Source organism: Panulirus ornatus, chromosome 9, assembly GCF_036320965.1.
Source record: "Panulirus ornatus isolate Po-2019 chromosome 9, ASM3632096v1, whole genome shotgun sequence".
Classification (NCBI taxonomy): Eukaryota; Metazoa; Arthropoda; class Malacostraca; order Decapoda; family Palinuridae; genus Panulirus; species Panulirus ornatus.
The window spans coordinates 1,704,113-1,727,347 of record NC_092232.1 but is presented as its reverse complement, the minus strand read 5'-3'; the positions used below and the strand labels follow the sequence as shown (position 1 = coordinate 1,727,347).

At 45.8% G+C, this 23,235-nt stretch overlaps 1 protein-coding gene across 2 annotated transcripts in view; it reads right to left on the bottom strand.

Annotated features, from left to right (window-relative positions):
• LOC139750155 (uncharacterized) overlaps positions 1 to 23,235 on the bottom strand; it is a 404,835-nt gene that overhangs the window by 315,311 nt on the left and 66,289 nt on the right. The window lies entirely within an intron of this gene.

The window sequence follows — 23,235 nt, the reverse complement described above, 5'->3', positions numbered from 1 at the left end:
AAATCTGTGGCAGAAAAGAGGATGGAGTGAATGAAAAGAAACTTAGGATAACAAAGGAAAGAAGGAAGCGAAGGAGGGAAAGGAGGAGAGGGTGAAGACAGAGACGGGGAGGAGCAGGGGAGACGGTGAAGACAGAGGAAGGATATTCTATTCTAAAGGAACATGATAAACGGAAATTAAAGTTAGAGAAATACTCTTCTTTCTTCCTTCCTCGGTAAATTGATCTTATAATTTCCTCATGAAGGAACAAAGGTCAGGAGGATCAAGACATTTCTTGCATATCTTGTATGATACACATAACATATACTTGATCCATTTCATACGTGAAATATTCCTTGTGAGAAAGGAAACACGAAACATGAAAATGCATAACGACTGAATAAGCCAGGTTCCGTAAACCTTCAGACATGAAGTCGTACGTAACCGCAGCATCAGAAGACAAAGAAAAAAGACGTAAGATAATGGCATAAGAATACTACCAGAAAAATGATCGAGGACAGAAAGGAGTTAGTGTGGAGGTAGACCTTTCATGGGATTCTGAGAGTCAGGCCCTGGCCCCCTCACTAGCCCTGGCCCCTCACCAGCCTCGGCATCCTCACCAGCCCCGGCACCCTCACCAGCCCTGGCTCCTCACCAGCCCCGGCACCCTCACCAGCCCTGGCTCCTCACCAGCCCTGGCCCCTCACCAGCCCCGGCACCCTCACCAGCCCCGGCACCCTCACCAGCCCTGGCTCCTCACCAGCCCCGGCACCCTCACCAGCCCTGGCTCCTCACCAGCCCTGGCCCCTCACCAGCCCCGGCACCCTCACCAGCCCCGGCACCCTCACCAGCCCTGGCCCCTCACAAGCCCCGGCACCCTCACCAGCCCCGGCATCCTCACCAGCCCTGGCACCCTCACCAGCCCTGGCACCCTCAACAGCCCTGGCACCAAGCTTCTGATCAAGCCGGGGAGATGGCAAGCAGATGTGACCCTTAAAGCTCGTACACTTAACAGCGCCTGGGCGTTGGTATCACTGTTATGGTAATCAGAAAGGTGGCGACACTGATGGGACTGCTGATCCAGACCCAGCCGCTCGTGTTGCAGACCCTAAATTACCGAGGGATGGCCTGAGGACGGTGTCGGGCCTGGTTTAAGGAAGGTCTCAGACTTGTCCTGAGGAAGGTCTCAGACGTAGGCTGAGGAAGGTGTGGCATGTGGGATGAGTGAGGTGCTGGGAATATACTGAGGGAGGGTGTCTACTCTAACCGCAGGAAGGTAGTGACAGATGACTCAGTACACCGAGTGTACGATGGCTTCAGTGACCAAGCTGTCGTGTTGCTTCTCTGATCAGCCATGCTGTTAGCAGCCTAATAGTCAAATACATTTCGTAGCTCCACTGAACTGGCCAAGTATTTCTCACGACTACACGAAATGTGACAAACAAATTTAGGCTTCAGATGTTCATTAGCTTTATCTTGATGCAGTGTTTGCAGCTTTCCAGTTAAACAGTACCATTTCAAAGTCTTCTAGGTCTGACACGCCAATAGGAAACTAGTATTTTCCAACGCACGCTGGGAGCCATGCCCTCCAAGATGTTATAAATGCAAAGTATGTCACACTTTCCCGTCTATTGCTTATGGCGTACAACCTTAGTGCTTTCAGTCGTTCCCAAATGTTTCTCTTTTGAACGTCGTCCATGTGGCCTGGAAAAGGTTTTTCCACACTTTCCAGCTCAGCAGTTTCTCTGGCCGTGATCTGACTGTTGTGGGCACAGTGCTAGTTGTGGTGTGACGAACCTCGTCACTGACTTTCTCTCCCTTATCCTGAGGGATAGCAACATACAACCTGCTATCTATTTTCTAAGATGTTATCATTGCTGTGTTATGATCGCTGAAGGTGAGGTTATCAGACATACCTCATGATACGCAGAACTGAGCGGCTGTCACAATGTAAAAATACAGTCATTGGTGAACGTTTAATCCTGGAAATCAAGAAAAAAAAAAAGGAAGGTTCGTAACTACAAGCACGGTGATTTAAAGAGCCAGTAACTCTACAACCAGTAGTCCCTTGTTAACAACACGATGATGATTATCAACATTGCACTTGATGTAGTGTTAATATGACAATTAACTAACAACGTCATCACCATTAACCTGCCAGTTCAACACGAGTAACGAGCTCCGGTGATGCCAATGTGACGTTGATTAACAAGTCAACAACATACTTCCCGCCTGATGCAATCAGCGCTACAAGAGCTTCCTGCCTGATACAAGCAGTGCTATAAGTTCTGCCTCTCGACTGCAAGCAGTTTTGCTTATGACCACCGTCAAACCCAGACAGTCTTAACGCAGGTTAACATTGATGGAAGCAGTTTTACAAATGCTTCCCCCCTGCTGCTGGCAGCGGTGCAAGTGCTTGTCACTGGATGCAAGCAGTGTTGCAAGTGCGATACAACAGGCAAAGCCGGTAAATCATACATAACAACTGAGGCACGCGGAGAGGATCATGTGTTTGTATGTTCTCAAAGACCGGAAAAGGCGATTAGATTAGAGAGAGAGAGAGAGAGAGAGAGAGAGAGAGAGAGAGAGAGAGAGAGAGAGAGAGAGAGAGAGAGAGAGAGAGAGAGAGAAGAGAGAGAGAGAGGTTATCGGACTCCTCCCTGCTTGAGGGTACACCGCAAGTGAAATGTCACCTTTAGCCAGGTTGTGTCATTGGAAGTACATCCTCGTGAAAGAACTTCTCACTCCAAAGGAGTCTCAACATTTTCCTGCCACTGGAAGTAGCGCAGTCTTGGACTCCAGCAGCCTTCAGAAAGGTCCTGGTTAATAACAGGACTTTCATAAGGCATTTGTCCAGAAATAATCATAGATAAATAGAGAACAATATATATATATATATATATATATATATATATATATATATATATATATATATATATATATATATATATCATTTATATTTATTTACTATACTATGTCGCTGTCTACCGCATTAGCGAGGTAGTGCAAGGGAACAGACGAAACAATGGCCCAGCCCACCCACATACACATCTATATACATACACGTCCACACACGCACATATACATACCTATACATATACATATACCTATACATATATATATACACAGACATACATATATACACAGATACATAATTCATACTTGCTGCCTTTATTCATTGCCGTCGCCACCTCGCCACACATGAAATGACAACCCCCTCCCCCCGCACGCGCGCAAAATAGCGCTAGGAAAAGACAACAAAGGCCACATTCGTTCACACGCAGTCTCTAGCTATCATGTATAATGCACCGAAACCACAGCTCTCTTTGCACATCCAGGCCCCACAAGATTTTCCATGGTTTACCTCAGACGCTTCGCATGCCCTGGTTCAATCCATTGACAGCACGTCCACCCCGTTATACCACATCGTTCCAATTCACTCTATTCCTTGCACGCCTTTCACTCTTCTGCATGTTGAGGCCCCGATCGCTCAAAATCTTTTTCATTCCATCCTTCCACCTCCAATTTGGTCTCCCACTTCTCCTCGTTCCCTCCAGCTCTGACACATATATCCTCTTTGTCAATCTTTCCTCACTCATTCTCTGCATGTGACCAAACCATTTCAATACACCCTCTTCTGCTCTCTCAACCACACTCTTTTTATTACCACACATATCTCTTACCCTTTCGTTACTTACTCGATCAAACCCCCTCACACCACATATTGTCGTCAAACATCTCATTTCCAACACATCCACCCTCCTCCGCACAACCCTACCTATAGCCCACGCCATATAACATTGTCGGAACCACTATTCCTTCAAACATGCCCATTTTTGCTTTTCGAGATAATGTTCTCGTCTTCCACACATTTTTCAATGCTCCCAGAACTTTCGCCCCCTCCCCTACCCTGTGACTCACTTCCGCTTCCATGGTTCCATCCGCTGCCTAATCCACTCCCAGACATCTAAAACACTTCACTTCCTCCAGTTTTTCCCCATATATATATATATATATATATATATATATATATATATATATATATATATATATATATATATATATATATATAAAATACTTGTTCTACGTTCTCGGTTTAGTATGGCTGCGTCAGGAACAGACGAAACAATGGCCTTATTCCTCCCATCCACTTTCTAGTTATAATGTATAATGCACCGAAAACACAGCCGCTTCCCTGGCCACATCCAAGCCCTAAAACCGTTTCCATGACCCCTTCACAAGCCTTAGTCCAGTTCACAAACAGCACATCGCCCTCTATATACCACATCAATCCCATTTACTCTATCCTATGCAAGCTTCTCCTACTTAGAAAGCTACAGTATTGCAAAAGACATACATACATGACTAGCGAAACATAAAGATGAGGATTGAAAATGTATCTTTGTGTACAAGTCTGTCGTCTTATCACAGCAGTGAATATGTACACACACACACACACACACCCACACACACACACACACACACACACACACACACACACGCACGCACGCACGCACACACACAGACAGACAGACACACACACACACACCTCCATTCAACGGGATCTATGATCACGCACTGCCCATCCTACTGACCTTAACGATACTATACTTAACCACACAAACCATATGTTGCTGGGGTGCCTTCATCCATGTAATGACCACAGGTTATACACGTGTAAGACGTAGTCAATACAGTAGCCTGCGTCGCAATCAATACAGCAGCCTGCGTCGCAATCAATACTGTAGCCTGCGTCGCAATCAATACAGTAGCCTGCGTCGCAATCAATACAGTAGCCTGCGTCCTAGTCGATACTGCAGTCTGCGTCGTAATCAATACTGCAGTCTGCGTCGTAGTCAATGTTGCATTCTGCGTCGTAGTCAATAATGTAGTCTGCGTCGCAGTCAATCATGTAGTCTGCGTCGTAGTCAATAATGTAGTCTGCGTCGTAGTCAATCATGTAGTCTGCGTCGTAGTCAATAATGTAGTCTGCGTCGTAGTCAATACTGTAATCTGCGTCGAAGTCAATATCATAGTCTCCGTCGTCGTCAATACTGTCGTCTACGTCGTAGTCAATACTGTAGTCTGCATCGTAATCGATACTGTAATCTGCGTCGTAATCCATATTGTAATCTGCGTCGTAATCAATATTGTAGTCTGTGTCGTAGTCAATACTGTAGTCTGCGTCGTAATCAGAGATCTATCAGTTATCTATAATGAGCTTCTTCATTGGTGTAATAATCAGATATTGGAATCTGTTTGTTAGGATGAAGGATGGATACGGCTGGAGCAATACTGTGCTCATCACCTCAAGATTTGACCCCCCCCCCCCTCCTCCTCCTCCTCCCCCCCAGCGAAAGACTAGAGAACGTTACGATGTGGCTCAAACCTAACCTAACCTAGAAACACGTTGGAAAGGAGGAGGGGATAATCTTTAGGTGATGCGATTTTGGTAAGAAGAAATGTGGTCTGAATCAGCGGTGCTACTTGGATAACTCCAAGAATCAGCAGTGTTGACTGACTCACTCAGTGAAACCAGTACAACAGTAACCAGGAAAGCCTCCAACAATGTGCAGTACGACGAGTCTCAGGCACACCGCGCCAACACAGACTGGGATCTGCTGAGCAAAACATAACTGGGGAACTCATGGTGTTTGGTGCGTGATAACTGATTCTGTTTCCATCATGGCTTCTGTATTTACCACACAGTCGAATTACCCTTACTTCACTTACTGAACGACTGTGACGCAGCGTTGCCGACTAGCAGCCGACTGTACTGTGTGTGTGTGTGTGTGTGTGTGTGTGTGTGTGTGTGTGTGTGTGTGTAATCCTCCCATCTACGAAGTTCTTAAGTAAAGTCTGACGGTCCATTTCTTAAACCTGTTTGTGTTTCCTCCTGAAAGCTGTTCAGAATTAGTGACCCCAGATGAGTCAGTAGAATCAGGTCGGGGTCAGAGGTGGTTTGAGATCATCCTTGTTAACACCGAGAGAGAATGAACAACATTAACCATACCTAGCGTTCGTGGAGCGTCCGATAACCCACTGATAAGAAACTGTTTTTAATGTCAGCGACCTTAATCTGTAACCTCTATGTCTCATATCACCCGAGTGTGTGTACTCGTGTAGTTCATCTAACAAGTCTTCACGTCACCAGCAGATAGATGGTAGAGTCAACCAACAGCTCTCTAACCTGACGCGTCTTACGTGTAGCTCCTCCCCGGACCCAACATATCCCTCGTGTGCGTACCTCGGACCCGCTTACCTTCACTAGTGTTGTGAGAGAATTGTGTAATCACTAACTCCTGCCAACCTCGCACGTCCTCACTCTTTATGAACAATACACGTGATCGACCACACACACACACACACACACACACAATCTACCACATATTTTCCAGCCGTCTTGGTTCAGACTCACGAGCCACAAGAGACAGTTCCGTGATAGGACCAGGAGCCACTAGCAACAGTTCCACTATAGGAACAGGAACACTAACAACAGTCTTACGACATGACTAGTAACCACAACTAACTGTTCCATGGCATGAACCGAAGCCACAAGAAACAATACCATAACAGGAGCATGACATTTTCACCAACATGTACACGCTAAACACCCCCTCTATAATGGCTTAACATCACGAGTCATTATTATCATAACACACGACACTAAACACCTTACGTGAGACGGAATAATTCCACTTCTGATCAACCAGTAATTGTCCATGAAGAAACTGTAGTGATATCATTACGACCCATGACCTTGAGTATTACCGGCGTCAGGTGTAATGAAGGTTAGGAAGATACGGCTAGGCAGTCAGGGACGGTCCAGCCATGACGCCACCAGACAACTGTGTCGCCTCCCAACATCGACCGTCATGACGAGGATGTAAAAGGGATGACCTACGAACACTCACGACGTTATGTGGCCATGAGGCAAGGACTGAACTGATGTTCTTTGGTATTGTGGCGCAGCGCACTTCTGTCTCCACACCACTCCCTCCCTGCCCATACTAGTCTCAACCATCACTCCCTTCCTCCCTGAGTCCCTCCTGTTTTCATTCCCTTCCACACACTCTCCCCATTCCTTCCTCCCTCCCTCATTCTCTCCATCCCCCATCCCCCCCCCCCACCCCTGCACCATAAACTAACAAATAAACACATATGCAACACGCAACATAAAAAGTGAGACACGTATCTTTTCACTCAGAATCCCATTACGAACATCATCATCATTGCCATAAACACAGGAATCTAAGTGGAACACACCACTTTGTAGAAGTACTTACGAATGTAGAGTTACGCAAAACCAGCATAACTATATAAGTCATTGACTTATACAGCCCCAATCACATACACAGATCAACACCACTCAAGACAACCAAAATAAGATCAGCTTAAAACATCCCCATAAACCTCGTGGGTTCGAAGGTACGACCCTTGGGTTGGGTATAATAGTCTGGCCATGACTCGTCGCCCAAGGGTCGTACCCTCGTACTACTGATCTCACCAGGAGACATAGTAGCACTGGACCTAAACACACACCCATCACGAGGTTAATATGTCAGACAACAGCCCAGTGACTTCCTGCTCAGTGGAACACACACATGCTGAAACTTTGCCCAGGAAAAAGTTAGCGAGGGCGTCCTTCGGCTAAGCTCATCTGTTGTTCACTCGCGTGAGATGTGTGAGCTGCCTCACCTTGTGAAATATTTACACGATTAATAAGACTGCTGTTTTATTCAAGAGTGACGAAAAAGCCACATAAGAGTCTCCTGGAGAAATACGATTTCTGAAAATTTAGAGAATATTATCTAACTGCGAAGCTGCGTCCACAGTGGTGGTGAAAGCATTGTCAGTACTCAGGCATGAGTTGTTACTGTGGCATCGGTTGTGTCTTGTGATGATGCTGCTGTAGAGAAAGATAGAATCTGTAATCTGTGCCGTGAAAGCGCACTTGATGCTAGTGGGAACTGGTGGAGACACTGACGACTTAAATAGTGCTGTGTTGCTTGTCGCAGTGATGCTCCTCCTCGCGGCGGCGGTTGAGACAATGATAACAGGAGCGGGACTAAGGTTAGGTCTTACTGATCAAAATCTTACTGTATCAGTGGTGGTTCTCCTCCTCGTCGCTACGGCAGCAGTTCCACATACTACAACATCAACAGTATCAGAAGCTTCCTCAGCAATGCCCTCCCAGCACCGGTGGCACAAGATATTACTCAGAATGACAGAGACAAACTCTCGTCTATAGTGACTTGTGTGAAACGTGCGGCGCGCGCCTCGTCAACCCCGCAGGGCGGAGGGTTCTGGTGCGACACACACCAGTGAAATCTGGCCAGTACCGCCTCAGACAGATTGTGCAATATGTCCTTGAGGCTGGTGTGGTCTGGAGTGATAGGAAGGTGGGAAGCGTTAGGGTAATGGGTGTGGGGTGGGGAGAGGAGGAAGAGTTTGTCACAAAGATAACCTTCAGAACAACAATTTAAATTCAGGAACGTCGCGTTCAGGCAGATTCAAGGTCATGAACGGAGACAAATACTTCTACTACACCTACACAGCCACTCCCAACTGTATTACTGTAATGCAGGCATCTTAGTAAGCAGTGTTGTAGATGGGTTTCCTTTTCTCTTAAGAGCAAGCTTCTGAAATTTGAGGCTTGAACATTAATTTTCAGAGTTCCTTTAAGATGAATGTATGTCGAAAGCTATCCAGGTTTACATGCATATTCTTATGTGCTATAAACATTGAAATGAGAGAAGAGTATGTGGCAATATTTTCTCGAAGGTCATGGTAGAGGAGGGAGATAATGAGGAAGATTACAAGAAATGGGACAGGCAGTGACGGGGAGAGGTACACAGAGAAGCAGAGATGTAACGAGAAGAGGAAATATAAAGGAGTTAAAACAGAGAGAGGGAGATGATGAGATGATGTGGCTGCTACAGGTAGGCAGGTAAGTAGGGAGGGAGGGAGAAAGACAGTACCAGTTGGGGAACCTTACCATTTGGGACGAGGAGCGAGTTGAGTTGTAAGTGATGGTGTATACATTCCTATGACAGCTTCTTGAGGGCAATTCTAGTACGTCCGGGGAGGTACCAGGCCCAGGGTGGAGGGTGGGATGAAGAGGTACAGTGTGGAGGGTGGACTGCAGGTGATGGAAAGGGACTGGGTGGAAGGTGGAGTGGAGGGAGTGGAAAGGAACTGGTTGGAGGGTAAAGTGGGGCAAGTGGTAGAGATGGACTGGGTGAAGGGTGGGGACCACAGGGACACCTTGGAAGCACAGGGACATCTGGAGACCATAGGAACACCTGACTGATTTGTGCCGGTAACCCCGGCAAGTTTATCGTGTACCCCATGCTCATCCTGTGAGAGGTAGCGCAAAAGGATTACAGGGGTCACTAATGGTCTTAGTCAGACCCCAGTGGGCTGATATTGCATAAGATGTTACAATTCATAGCAGGTATTTCAGTACATACATTACATAGTTTCATATGGTAAGTTTTACCGACTAGATGCAAAAATTGGATACAATCTTAAAATTTCAGGTATCTTGTTATCACCAGTAAGGAGTTGTGACATTTCTTGCAGGGTTTGTTCAGATCTGTCCCTAAAAGGCATTATTTTTCTCGTATTCTACGGTTTAGAGTTATAGTATGTGTCCAAATCTTTGATCACAAACTTTACAATTCACATGATTAACATCTCCAGATAGACCAAAGCACCAATATTACCTATAGCCTAGCCCTAGTGTAGCAGTTACAACATCATGTAATCTGCTGATCTTATTACTTTCTCTATATACATGTTTCATTGTACACATTTCACTGTGGTGGAAAATGTTTCTTCTTGTGCTTATCTGAACTCTGCGCTTCAAAGAGGTCTGGTAATTCCGTTCTAATTACAGTTTTGAGGTTTCTAATTGACAAACCAATATTGTTTTCAACATCATCTTTACTAAGTGCAAGCTTGACCACAACATCAGCTTTGTCGTGCTCACGGAGGCGTGTATGAGCGGGAATCCACAATTTGCTTTGAATCCCTTGAGCAATAATGTCTGAATATTTGTGTCTGGCATCAAAGACCAGTATGTTACATTCTGATCTCAAGGTGTTAAGGGCAAGTAGTGTAGATAAAGAGTCAGAGATAATTAAACTGTCTGTGGCAGTGATTTGTACCTGAGCAAGAGCGATAAGTATAGCGAACAATTCAGTTTGTAGAGTAGATGCCCAGTTGTTTAACATTTTTCTTTAATCTATTACCATTGGCCTGGATCACAATGGCAGCACTGCCTGCCCTCCCAGTGGCAGAGTCGCGAGAACCGTTAGTATAGATGACCTGGGCTATGTCATTGTCCGCCTGGAGTTTCTGTATATGTTCAAGAGCGCTGGTTTTGGCTAAGTGTTGAAGGTGAAGATTATAAGTAATTAGATTTTTGGTTGGATAAGAAGGCGTAGTGACGTCAAAGGGAGTTATCTGCCAAGATGGCAGGAAATGCTGCTGCTTCTTAATCTTATACAAATCATGTCCACCAAACATTGTTATGTGGTTGGCTGTTATTTGGCTTCATTTCGATTCACTTGTCTTCAATAAATGAATTTGTATCAGCAGGAGCGGACCATCTACGTTGACAATTGGTGGAAACCTGACTGACTTTGTCTCCTCCTTCTAACATCTTGGTGTCTTAGGAACACCTGGGAAGCACAGGACCCAACCACCCACCCACCACTCGCAGGTGGGTGGTGGGCCACTTGAGCCTCAGCGGTGCATCCATATGCAAGATGGGCGGGTCAGGCATTACTTTCTCCAGGATTTCGAGCTGATTTTTACTATTCAGTGCATAACTCCTGCCTCTCGATTGCCACTATAATACCTCATCAACTCCCATTCAAATATTCCGCTCCCCTTCAACATCCCCCTTACCTCCTGCTTCATCATCCCCTCTCTCACCTCCCACTTCATCTCATCCCTTACCTCCCACTTCACCTTCCCTTCCTTTAGCTTCCTTCATTCACCTCCTAGCAACGTTAGGTGTACCTCGATCATGGGATGTTCTCCACTTTAGCTCTTCAAATACTTTAGTGTTTGCGGTGAGAATGTTGAGGCAGGTCACAGCAGGACCACGCTGCAGGGGTACGTCGATGAGAGAGAGAGAGAGAGAGAGAGAGAGAGAGAGAGAGAGAGAGAGAGAGAGAGAGAGAGAGAGAGAGAGAGAGAGAGAGAGAGAGAGAGAGAGAGAGAGAGAGAGAGAGAGAGAGAGAGAGAGAGAGAGTCGTTGCTCCCAATACCAAGCGTGACCCAGCCCTGCGATATAATGCATAGCTCGGAAGACACAGGAATCTATGTTGGTTCCCAAGCACTCCCTTGCGTCCGATGACCCTCTCCCTTACCTCTTTCCGTTATGTATTTCTGTCTGTCAGGGAGCCGACCTTCTTGGTACACTCGGGTCCGAAATTGTAAACGAGATATGTCTGTAAAGTTGAGTGAGATGAACAAGACCATGTTGTCGCGGTGGGAACTAAGGACATAAGTGTATCGCCTATGTGTAACCCGAGTACGAGGTATGATTTAGGTGTATAATCACAAATCAAGAGTTGGTGTATAACCTAATACAACAGGCCAAGGACACATGACAACAGGCAGGAAGAGAACCAACAAGCAAAGAGTAAATTGCCATTTGGTGGGGTGAGAGGTACGCCAGGTATGACAGAAGAGGGGTTGTGGCTAGCGTGGCTGGGGTGGGTGGTGGGGGGACGGTAGGCTGTCTGTCATGAAGGGGGTCAGGCGGGCGGGGAAGGGATGGGGTGGGGTGGGTGGTGAGGTGGAGGGTTTGAGTGTCTTCGGCTGGGTGGGAGGCAGTCGTGTCGACGTGAGTGTTGCGATACACATCACAGGCGGGTATATATAGCACCCTCGTGGCCGAGTCGGGTGCTCTGCCCCGAGATCATCTTCACTGCGAGGTGTGTGGGAGAGGCACAGGCAGGCCAGGTCAGGGCAGGCAAGACAGTGCAGGTAACAGGAGACGAGAGGAGGAAGAGTGAAGGAAGGAGATGAGTGAAGGAAGGAGATGGAAGGAGCTGAAGAAAGAAAAATCTTGTGAAACAAGGTGAGGCACTGGTGAGATCGGAGGATGATACCCAGCAGCGGATGAGAGTAATCCGAGGCTACACATACTCGGGGCATTGGTCTGCGAATGATCATGCTTAGGGGCCGGCCACTGGTCTACAAATGGCCCTCCATACGGGACCACTGGTCTACAAGTGGCCCTCCATACGGGACCACTGGTCTACAAGTGGCCCTCCATATGGGAACACTGGTCTGCAAGTGGCCCTCCATACGGGGCCACTGGTCTACAAGTGACCCTCCATACGGGGCCACTGGTCTACAAGTGGCCCTCCATACGGGGCCACTGGTCTACAAGTGGCCCTCCATATGGGGCCACTGGTCTACACTACAGGAAGAAACCGTCAGAGGATTGGCACCAGGTCATCACTGCAGAGGCAACAGTTACAGGAAGACGGGCTCACGATCGTGTCTTTCTCGTGATGTCCTCTGCTTCCTTCCTCTAGTCTCGTGCGTACCCACACACGTGCGCACGAACACACATACATATAAACAAAGGCATAAATACATTTAAGCAGACATACAAACACTCACTTATACATACAAACAGACGTACATGCACGCCAAGTTTCAAGCACGAAATACACACGCGTACCAGTGAACATACAACTAAAAACACACACATATGCGTGTACTATACACGCATGTGAACATATCAACGAGCACGTATACACAGGAGCGAACCATCTCAAAAATGTACAAAACCAGAGGTCCACATGGAGAGCGACCCGTGCTACACTCACCGCCACTAACTGCTCATGACGAAGTTCGGTGGTGGCCTTAACTACTCCCTTCACTTTCCCTGTTTGCCTGTTGACCACAGCCAGACCCCGTTCACCAGACCAAGCCAACACATGGCTCTCTCAAGTCCTCTTCATAGTTTCCTACTTGCTCAGACGATCACACTGATGTAAACACAGTCACATGAGCACGTACTGCCAATCATTAGAGATGCACAGATAGAGGGAGACCAGTGAATACATACGTACATGAAGTTCCGGAATTGTTTAAAGGCGGAGAGAGAGATTAACACTGACGATCCAGAACGAGAGGAGAGAGATTGAGAGAGAGAGAGAGAGAGAGAGAGAGAGAGAGAGAGAGAGAGAGAGAGAGAGAGAGAGAGAGAGAGAGAGAGAGAGAGGATCAGATGGAGCTAGGTCAGGTACTCGAACCCAAGCAACTAAGTAGCTACATGAACCATAAAAAACAAGCCTGCAGTACAAGCATTACGAGAACAGACGATACCAACGTTGTGTATGAGGTGGGATACGTTAAGATGGGGCGAGGGAGAGGGGAGATGAGACGGGTGAGGGAGAGAGGAGAGGGGAGAGGTGAAAAACAAAAACGAGGGCGCAGGTTTGATAACTTTGCGTCTAATGAACGGAAAGATTCTCTCAAATCTCCATGATGATGGATGTCACCCAGCACATCACACGTCCCCATCTTGATATCGTCTCCACCGACCTTCCCCTGACCTTAGCCTTGCTGCCACCACGGGTGTTGCGATCACTCGCACCCGAGGTGAGCCGACCCTTACATCTATGTACACATGGTGTGGTCAGGTGAGGTGAGAGCAACGTTGGGGCCAGAATAGTGCGGCTATACAAATCTATGGCCAGTATGGTGTGGCAATATAAATCTATGGCCACGATGGTGTGGCTGACTATTCAAGGATCTCATGATCAACTTCAAACCTGACCTATGACCATGAGAGACGGTAGTGTGCAGCTCAGAACGTTCACCTGTGCTTTGTGCTTCCAGTATGGATGCACAACGTTCTTAGTTAGGATCAACAGGACCTCGTATTCTAACAGTATATAGATAATGTCTTTTTATGATTATATATATATATATATATATATATATATATATATATATATATATATATATATATATATATATATATATATATATATTTTGCTTTGTAGCTGTCTCTCGCGTTAGCGAGGTCGCGCAAGGAAACAGACGAGAGAATGGCCCAACCCACCCACATACACATGTACATATAAATATACATCTCAACGTACACATATATATATATACACACAGACATATACATATATACACATGTACATAATTCATACTGTCTGCCCTTATTAATTCCCATCGCCACCCCGACACACATGAAATAACAACCCCCTTCCCCCTCATGTGTGCAAGGTAGCGCTAGGAAAGACAATAAAGGCCACATTCGTTCACACTCAGTCTCTAGCCGTCATGTAATAATGCGCCGAAACCACAGCTCCCTTTCCACATCCAGGCCCCACAAAACTTTCCATGGTTTACCCCAGACGCTTCACATGCCCTGGTTGAATCCAATGACAGCACGTCGACCCCGGTATACCACATCGTTCCAATTCACTCTATTACTTGCACGCCTTTCACCCTCCTGCGTGTTCAGGCCCCGATCACTTAAAATCTTTTTCACTCCATCCTTCCACCTCCAATTTGGTCTCCACTCCTCCTCGTTCCCTCCACCTCTGACACATATATCCTCTTGGTCAATCTCTCCTCATTCATTCTCTCCATGTGACCAAACCATGTCAAAACACCCTCTTCTGCTCTCTCAACCACACTCTTTTTATTACCGCACATCTCTCTTACCCTATTATCACTTACTCGATCAAACCACCTCACACCACATATTGTCCTCAAACATCTCACATATAGCACATCCACCCTCCTGCGCACAACTCTATCTATAGCCCACGCCTCGCAACCATGCAACATTGTTGGAACCACTATTCCTTCAAACATACCCATTTTTGCTTTCCAAGAAAAAGTTCTCGACTTCCACACATTCTTCAACGCTCCCAGAATTTTTGCCCCCTCCCCCACCCTATGACTCACTTCCGTTTCCATGGTTCCATCCGCTGCCAAATCCACTCCCCGATATCTAAAACACCTCACTTCCTCCAGTTTTTCTCCATTCAAACTTACCTCCCATTTGACTTGACCCTTAACCCTACTGTACCTAATAACCTTGCTCTTATTCACATTTACTCTCAATTTTCTTCTTTCACACACTTTACCAAACTCAGTCACCAGCTTCTGCAGTTTCTCACATGAATCAGCCACCAGCGCTGTATCATCAGCGAACAACAATTGACTCACTTCCCAAGCTCTCTCATCCACAACAGACTGCATACTTGCATATTTGCGTGTGTGGACGTGTATGTATATACATGTGTAAGTGGGTGGGTTGGGCCATTCTTTCGTCTGTTTCCTTGCGCTACCTCGCTAACGCAGGAGACAGCGACAAAGCAAAGCAAATATATATATATATATATATATATATATATATATATATATATATATATATATATATATATATATATATATATATATACATATATATATATATATAAGTGCATATGAACGCGCACTTTTATATAACAAATAATGCCTCTAACAGCAAGGATTCGAACCTCGCACCATTTGCGTGGTTGCTGGGTACACAAACAACTCTACCCACTGGGCAGCATAGCCGAGTGGTAAGTGTACCCATCTATCACGCAAATGGTACGAGGGTCGAATCCTTCCTGTTGGAGGACATTATATATATATATATATATGTATATATATATATATATATATATATATATATATATATATATATATATATATATATATATATATATGTGTGTGTGTGTGTGTGTGTGTGTGTGCGTGTGTGCCTCAATTTACGCCAAATACCCTTTCATCCACGAGTCCAAAGGGAAGGATGAACAGTTGGGTTGACTGTGAGCCGACTGCCCGGTCTGTGAATCGAACACGGGTCGGCGAGATTCGTTGGTCGGAACGAAAACCGATCCCCCACAGACTCCAAGTACATGTCTTATTGATATGTCATTTTGGGGGTAATGGTGAATATAAATACTCATACATACAGAAAACGCTACGGACATTGTACGTGGAAGGTACAGATTACACACATCTCTGGTACACGAGAGGAATTAGTTCCCAGTAATGGTATGAGATACCCTGCGTGTCTATAAATACCCGACCATAGCTGGTGTCATGAGGCAACCTCCTCCTCCTCCTCCTCTTCCTCCCCGTAGTCACGTGACCCAGCACCCACATCTTCACTGGTTATTTATATGGCCAGCAGTGCAGCCATCCCCCTCACACCCCCCCTTACATTCTCTCCCTCCCCTCTCCCACCGCTCCTTATTCTCTCTCCCTCTCTCACACATCACATCAGAGGTCACCACATCTCCCAGCGGCCATCTTCACCATACTGTAAGATCTGTTTTATATATCTAAGTATATTTTGCTTTACGACTTGGAGGTCAAACACCACACCAATATTCACCGACAGTATCAATATCTAACTACAGGTGTATCCTCGATTCCCACATCAACAGTTACCTACACCTGTTAACTACAACAGTATCCTTGATTACTACACTAACAATAAACTACAGCTGTATCGCTCATTACTAAACAAAAAGTTAACTAAAGTTTTATCGCTAATTACCACACCAACAGTTAACTACACCTATATCGCTAATTACCACAACAATAATTCATTTCAGCTGTATCGCAGTATCAAACCCTTGCAGAGGAAACTCCAACATGGCTACACAGTAGTGCATCCGACGGGAGTGCATCTGATCCTCCACGGTCAAGGAGAGCGAGCATCTGATCCTCCACGGTCAAGGAGTGCGAGCATCTGATCCTCCACAGTCAAGGAGTGCGATCATCTAATCCTCCACGGTCAAGGAGTGCGAGCATCTGATCCTTCACGGTCAAAGAGTGCGAGCATCTGATCCTCCACAGTCAAGGAGTGCGAGCATCTAATCCTCCACGGTCAAGGAGTACGAGCATCTGATCCTCCACGATCAAGGAGAGCGAGCATCTGATCCTCCACAGTCAAGGAGTGCGAGCATCTGATCCTCCACGGTCAAGGAGTGCTAGCATCTAATCCTCCACGGTCAAGGAGTGCGAGCATCTAATCCTCCACGATCAAGGAGTGCGAGCATCTGATCCTCCACGATCAAGGAGTACGAGCATCTGATCCTCCACGATCAAGAAATGCGAGCATCTGATCCTCCACGGTCAAGGAGTGCGAGCATCTGATCCTCCACGATCAAGAAATGCGAGCATCTGATCCTCCACGATCAAGGAGTGCGAGCATCTGACCCTCCATGGTCAAGGAGTGCGAGCATCTGATCCTTCACGGTCAAGGAGTGCGAGCATATGATCCTCCACGGTCAAGGTATTAAGAAAAATAAATGGATCCAGGAATCAGTGCTGTACCATGTTGCACCACACATCGTCCCATCATTACCAGAGATATAACTTATATGGTGCATCCCGGCAGCAGGCTATATCATGTATCCCTGGGATATACTGGTACACCCAAGACAGCTGGTTATAACATGTGTCCGGAGGGAAATGTTGTAACACTGTCTTCCCCCTGGACAGTCGAACAGCTACACACTACCTTCCCCCCATCCTACACCTGGAACCCCTGCTGGATATATAAACTGGAAAAAGAAGAAAAAATTAATATTAAAACGTATATTTCATGGCTGTTCCAGGCTATGTGTGGCACCTGTTCCAGGCTGTTCCAGGCTATGTGGAGCAGCTCTAGGCCATGTAGCCCTAATTCAAGGACATGTGGGGCTGCTCCTGGCCATGTTTAGATTCAGCTAGGTATGTGGTATGACTGGCTATGCTAGGTCGCTAGGTTGATATTAACCTGGAGAGATTCCCTGTGGTTATCTGGACCAGTTCGAGAACATGTGGAGTATACCCTGGTCATGTGGTGTGGTGTATGGCCATGTGAACCATCCCTTTGTCATGTGGTGCGGTGGAGGGCTGCTCCTTGCCTTATGGAGCTGCCCCAGGCTATGTGAGGTGCTCCTAACTATGTGGGGCTGCGCATGGCTATGTGGGGCTGCGCATGGCTATGTGGGGCTGCGCATGGCCTTATGGAGGGTTGCTTCTGGCCACGTAAGACCGCTTCTAGCCTTGTAAAGGGTTATGAAGACGACCATGACATGTGGCAGACCATGTAAGGTGGTCACTGGCCATGAGGAAGCACAGACAGCGTGTGAGGTACAGGAGGAGGCCAGTGAAAACAACTTCGGGTCAGTAAAAATCAAAGTCCTCAGAGCGGGAGCTTCTGATCACCTCCCCACCCAGCGAGGGGGGGGGGGGAGACAAAGGATGATCACCGTGCGCACTGGTGGGACCACGTGGGTAACAAAAGGCGGTCGTGTGGCGCGCTGCACCGGGGCGTCCTCGGCCTCTGCATGTCACGTGACTTTCTCTGGCTAATCGGCCATTTTGGAAGACGACACATTAAGTCGTTCGAATATATCAGTATTTAGTTATAGATGTTTACACTAATATTACTGCTTCTGTTATCATCATCAGCACTACTACTACTACTATTACTGTTACTACCATTACTACTAATAACACTACTACTACTACTAGTGGTACTACTGCAGCTACTATGACTACTATGATAGAAACAAAAACTCCTGTTGTTACAACTGCTGCTACTGATGATGCAACAGATATTATAATCAATAACCCAGACACAACTGCCACGACCACTGCTAATCAACATCGTTATAAAAACCAGACGAACTCCTTCACATGACCACCAGCGACAGTCCCCCCCCTCCCCCCCTACACACACACACACACACACACACACACACACACCAGCCCTTCAGCACAGACCCATGAGCTGTCTCACCCAAGTTTGCTCTCGTGTCAGTGAGATCCAAGTTTAATTACTTCCACTGGTGTTGGCCTGAGGCCCTGTGACCTCTTCGGCTGGACCGTGTGACCTGAGCAGGTGTACAGCTGGTGAGGTGTGGCGGGAGACGAACCCGAGCTTCACTTCATACGTCCCGACCCTTATCCCGTCCCGTCCAGAGCTCTCGAGGCGCTCGACAGTCCACTGACTCTCCTAGAAAAATCGATTTTGCTGCGTGACATTCGTCTCGTGGGGATGGGCCGATCCCCCTGCATCCAGGAGGATCTAGTTGGATTCACATCCCACAAGTGGAGACATTTGGAAAGACTCAACGAAGCGCACACTCACGGTCACAACATAGGAGTCGTGAGGCAATGATTTCATTCATGAATCGAAGCAGCTTCGAACTATAGAATGAGATAATGAAGTAAAGCTAAAACCCACAAAGGTTCACCAAGTTGAGCCTGAGTAACGAGGGTTCGGAATTCTTATGTGTGTAGTTTACGCTGTGCAGTACACTCAAGCTCCTATTTGTGTTGGTTTACACAAGACAATGGGTGTAAACTCAAAATACTCAGCTTGGATGAGGTTCCGAAACCTTGACAAGACCTCATCTAGCTTGCTACAATTGTCCTCCTCATTTTTCATCTCGCCAAAATACATCTATCATTTATATTTAACTGGCTGGTTAGAGAAGAAAAAGGAGACGCGGAATGAGGGAAGGGACAGTGTGAAATAAAAATACGTATAGGTGTAGGTTACACGCTTTTTGATGCATGGGGCTGATTATCTGGATGCATATTTGTAGTGCCTTATCAATATATGCCCGGGAATAATGAGAGTGTGACAGCATTTTCTTTTATGTTAGCTGAGACGGAACGGGAAGCTAAGTCCATAATCAAAGCCATACCATTAACACTAAGGTATATATATATATATATATATATATATATATATATATATATATATATATATATATATATATATATATATATATATATATATATATATATATATATATATATATATATATATATATATATATTATTGGATTACGTGTTAATTGACAGGCGTGCGAAAGAGAGACTTTTGGATGTTAATGTGCTGAGAGGTGCAACTGGAGGGATGTCTGATCATCATCTTGTGGAGGCTAAGGTGAAGATTTGTATGGGTTTTCAGAAAAGAAGAGTGAATGTTGGGGTGAAGAGGGTGGTGAGAGTAAGTGAGCTTGAGAAGGAGACCTGTGTGAGGAAGTACCAGGAGAGACTGAGTACAGAATGGAAAAAGGTGAGAACAATGGAAGTAAGGGGAGTGGGGGAGGAATGGGATGTATTTAGGGAATCAGTGATGGATTGCGCAAAAGATGCTTGTGGCATGAGAAGAGTGGGAGGTGGGTTGATTAGAAAGGGTAGTGAGTGGTGGGATGAAGAAGTAAGAGTATTAGTGAAAGAGAAGAGAGAGGCATTTGGACGATTTTTGCAGGGAAAAAATGCAGTTGAGTGGGAGATGTATAAAAGAAAGAGACAGGAGGTCAAGAGAAAGGTGCAAGAGGTGAAAAAAAGGGCAAATGAGAGTTGGGGTGAGAGAGTATCATTAAATTTTAGGGAGAATAAAAAGATGTTCTGGAAGGAGGTAAATAAAGTGCGTAAGACAAGGGAGCAAATGGGAACTTCAGTGAAGGGCGCAAATGGGGAGGTGATAACAAGTAGTGGTGATGTGAGAAGGAGATGGAGTGAGTATTTTGAAGGTTTGTTGAATGTGTTTGATGATAGAGAGGCTGATATAGGGTGTTTTGGTCGAGGTGGTGTGCAAAGTGAGAGGGTTAGGGAAAATGATTTGGTAAACAGAGAAGAGGTAGTGAAAGCTTTGCGGAAGATGAAAGCCGGCAAGGCAGCAGGTTTGGATGGTATTGCAGTGGAATTTATTAAAAAAGGGGGTGACTGTATTGTTGACTGGTTGGTAAGGTTATTTAATGTATGTATGACTCATGGTGAGGTGCCTGAGGATTGGCGGAATGCGTGCATAGTGCCATTGTACAAAGGCAAAGGGGATAAGAGTGAGTGCTCAAATTACAGAGGTATAAGTTTGTTGAGTATTCCTGGTAAATTATATGGGAGGGTATTGATTGAGAGGGTGAAGGCATGTACAGAGCATCAGATTGGGGAAGAGCAGTGTGGTTTCAGAAGTGGTAGAGGATGTGTGGATCAGGTGTTTGCTTTGAAGAATGTATGTGAGAAATACTTAGAAAAGCAAATGGATTTGTATGTAGCATTTATGGATCTGGAGAAGGCATATGATAGAGTTGATAGAGATGCTCTGTGGAAGGTATTAAGAATATATGGTGTGGGAGGAAAGTTGTTAGAAGCAGTGAAAAGTTTTTATCGAGGATGTAAGGCATGTGTACGTGTAGGAAGAGAGGAAAGTGATTGGTTCTCAGTGAATGTAGGTTTGCGGCAGGGGTGTGTGATGTCTCCATGGTTGTTTAATTTGTTTATGGATGGGGTTGTTAGGGAGGTAAATGCAAGAGTTTTGGAAAGAGGGGCAAGTATGAAGTCTGTTGGGGATGAGAGAGCTTGGGAAGTGAGTCAGTTGTTGTTCGCTGATGATACAGCGCTGGTGGCTGATTCATGTGAGAAACTGCAGAAGCTGGTGACTGAATTTGGAAAAGTGTGTGGAAGAAGAAAGTTAAGAGTAAATGTGAATAAGAGCAAGGTTATTAGGTACAGTAGGGTTGAGGGTCAAGTCAATAGGGAGGTGAGTTTGAATGGAGAAACACTGGAGGAAGTGAAGTGTTTTAGATATCTGAGAGTGGATCTGGCAGCGGATGGAACCATGGAAGCGGAAGTGGATCATAGGGTGGGGGAGGGGGCGAAAATCTGGGGGCCTTGAAGAATGTGTGGGAAGTCGAGAACATTATCTCGGAAAGCAAAAATGGGTATGTTTGAAGGAATAGTGGTTCCAACAATGTTGTATGGTTGCGAGGCGTGGGCTATGGATAGAGTTGTGCGCAGGAGGATGGATGTGCTGGAAATGAGATGTTTGAGGACAATGTGTGGTGTGAGGTGGTTTGATCGAGTGAGTAACGTAAGGGTAAGAGAGATGTGTGGAAATAAAAAGAGCGTGGTTGAGAGAGCAGAAGAGGGTGTTTTGAAGTGGTTTGGGCACATGGAGAGGATGAGTGAGGAAAGATTGACCAAGAGGATATATGTGTCGGAGGTGGAGGGAACAAGGAGAAGAGGGAGACCAAATTGGAGGTGGAAAGATGGAGTGAAAAAGATTTTGTGTGATCGGGGCCTGAACATGCAGGAGGGTGAAAGGAGGGCAAGGAATAGAGTGAATTGGAGCGATGTGGTATACCGGGGTTGACGTGCTGTCAGTGGATTGAAGCAAGGCATGTGAAGCGTCTGGGGTAAACCATGGAAAGCTGTGTAGGTATGTATATTTGCGTGTGTGGACGTATGTATATACATGTGTATGGGGGGGGGGGGGTTGGGCCATTTCTTTCGTCTGTTTCCTTGCGCTACCTCGCAAACGCGGGAGACAGCGACAAAGTATAATAAAAAATAAAAAATAATAATATATATATCCTGGCCTAAACCAGCTGCTCATTTCATCGACCAATCCCTTGGGGTAGATGAACAGCTGGGTCGACTGGACCGACTGCCGTAACCAGGATTCGAACCTATGAGCTGGACCCTGGGTGGCCCGTGAATGCGTCATGGTCAGGAACGTTAACCGATACACCAAGGGAGTTCATATATCTATCTATCTTTTTAAGGAGCTTCACTGAGCTACGCTGAACATCGGTGACTGTACATCGATGGATGACTGAAGCCTCCTTGAGTGCTTTGAGGCTTGGAGGGACCCAGGGATGTTTTCCATGTTGGTACTGCTCCCTAGATCTCGGATATGTATGTAGTTTGTGCCATCGTTGTCTTCAAGTCTCTGCCACACTTACTGTGCAAACGCGGAGGTATATAAACACGAACATACTACCATGAAAAAGGTCCTGGGTTCGAATCCTGGCTCTTAGAGGGTATTAAGTGTTCTATGAAAGTGCACGTTCATATGCACTATGTGTTCATATACCTCCGCATTTGTACAGTAAGGTTCTATAAAATGCTAGCTGCTGGAAATGTGGTCCTGATGGGATCTGACTGGTGTAGACTCCATTGCTCAAGGATGAGACGAAGGGTATTCGATTACTTGTAATCGAATAGTCATTTCCCTATTAGGGGTGATCATAACTTAGCAGTTAGTGTTCCCGACTACCACGCAAAAGGTCCTAGGTTCGAGTTCTGGCTGTTGGAGCGTATCAAGTGTTATATGAAAAAATGCATTATATATGTATATATATATATATATATATATATATATATATATATATATATATATATATATATATATATATATATATA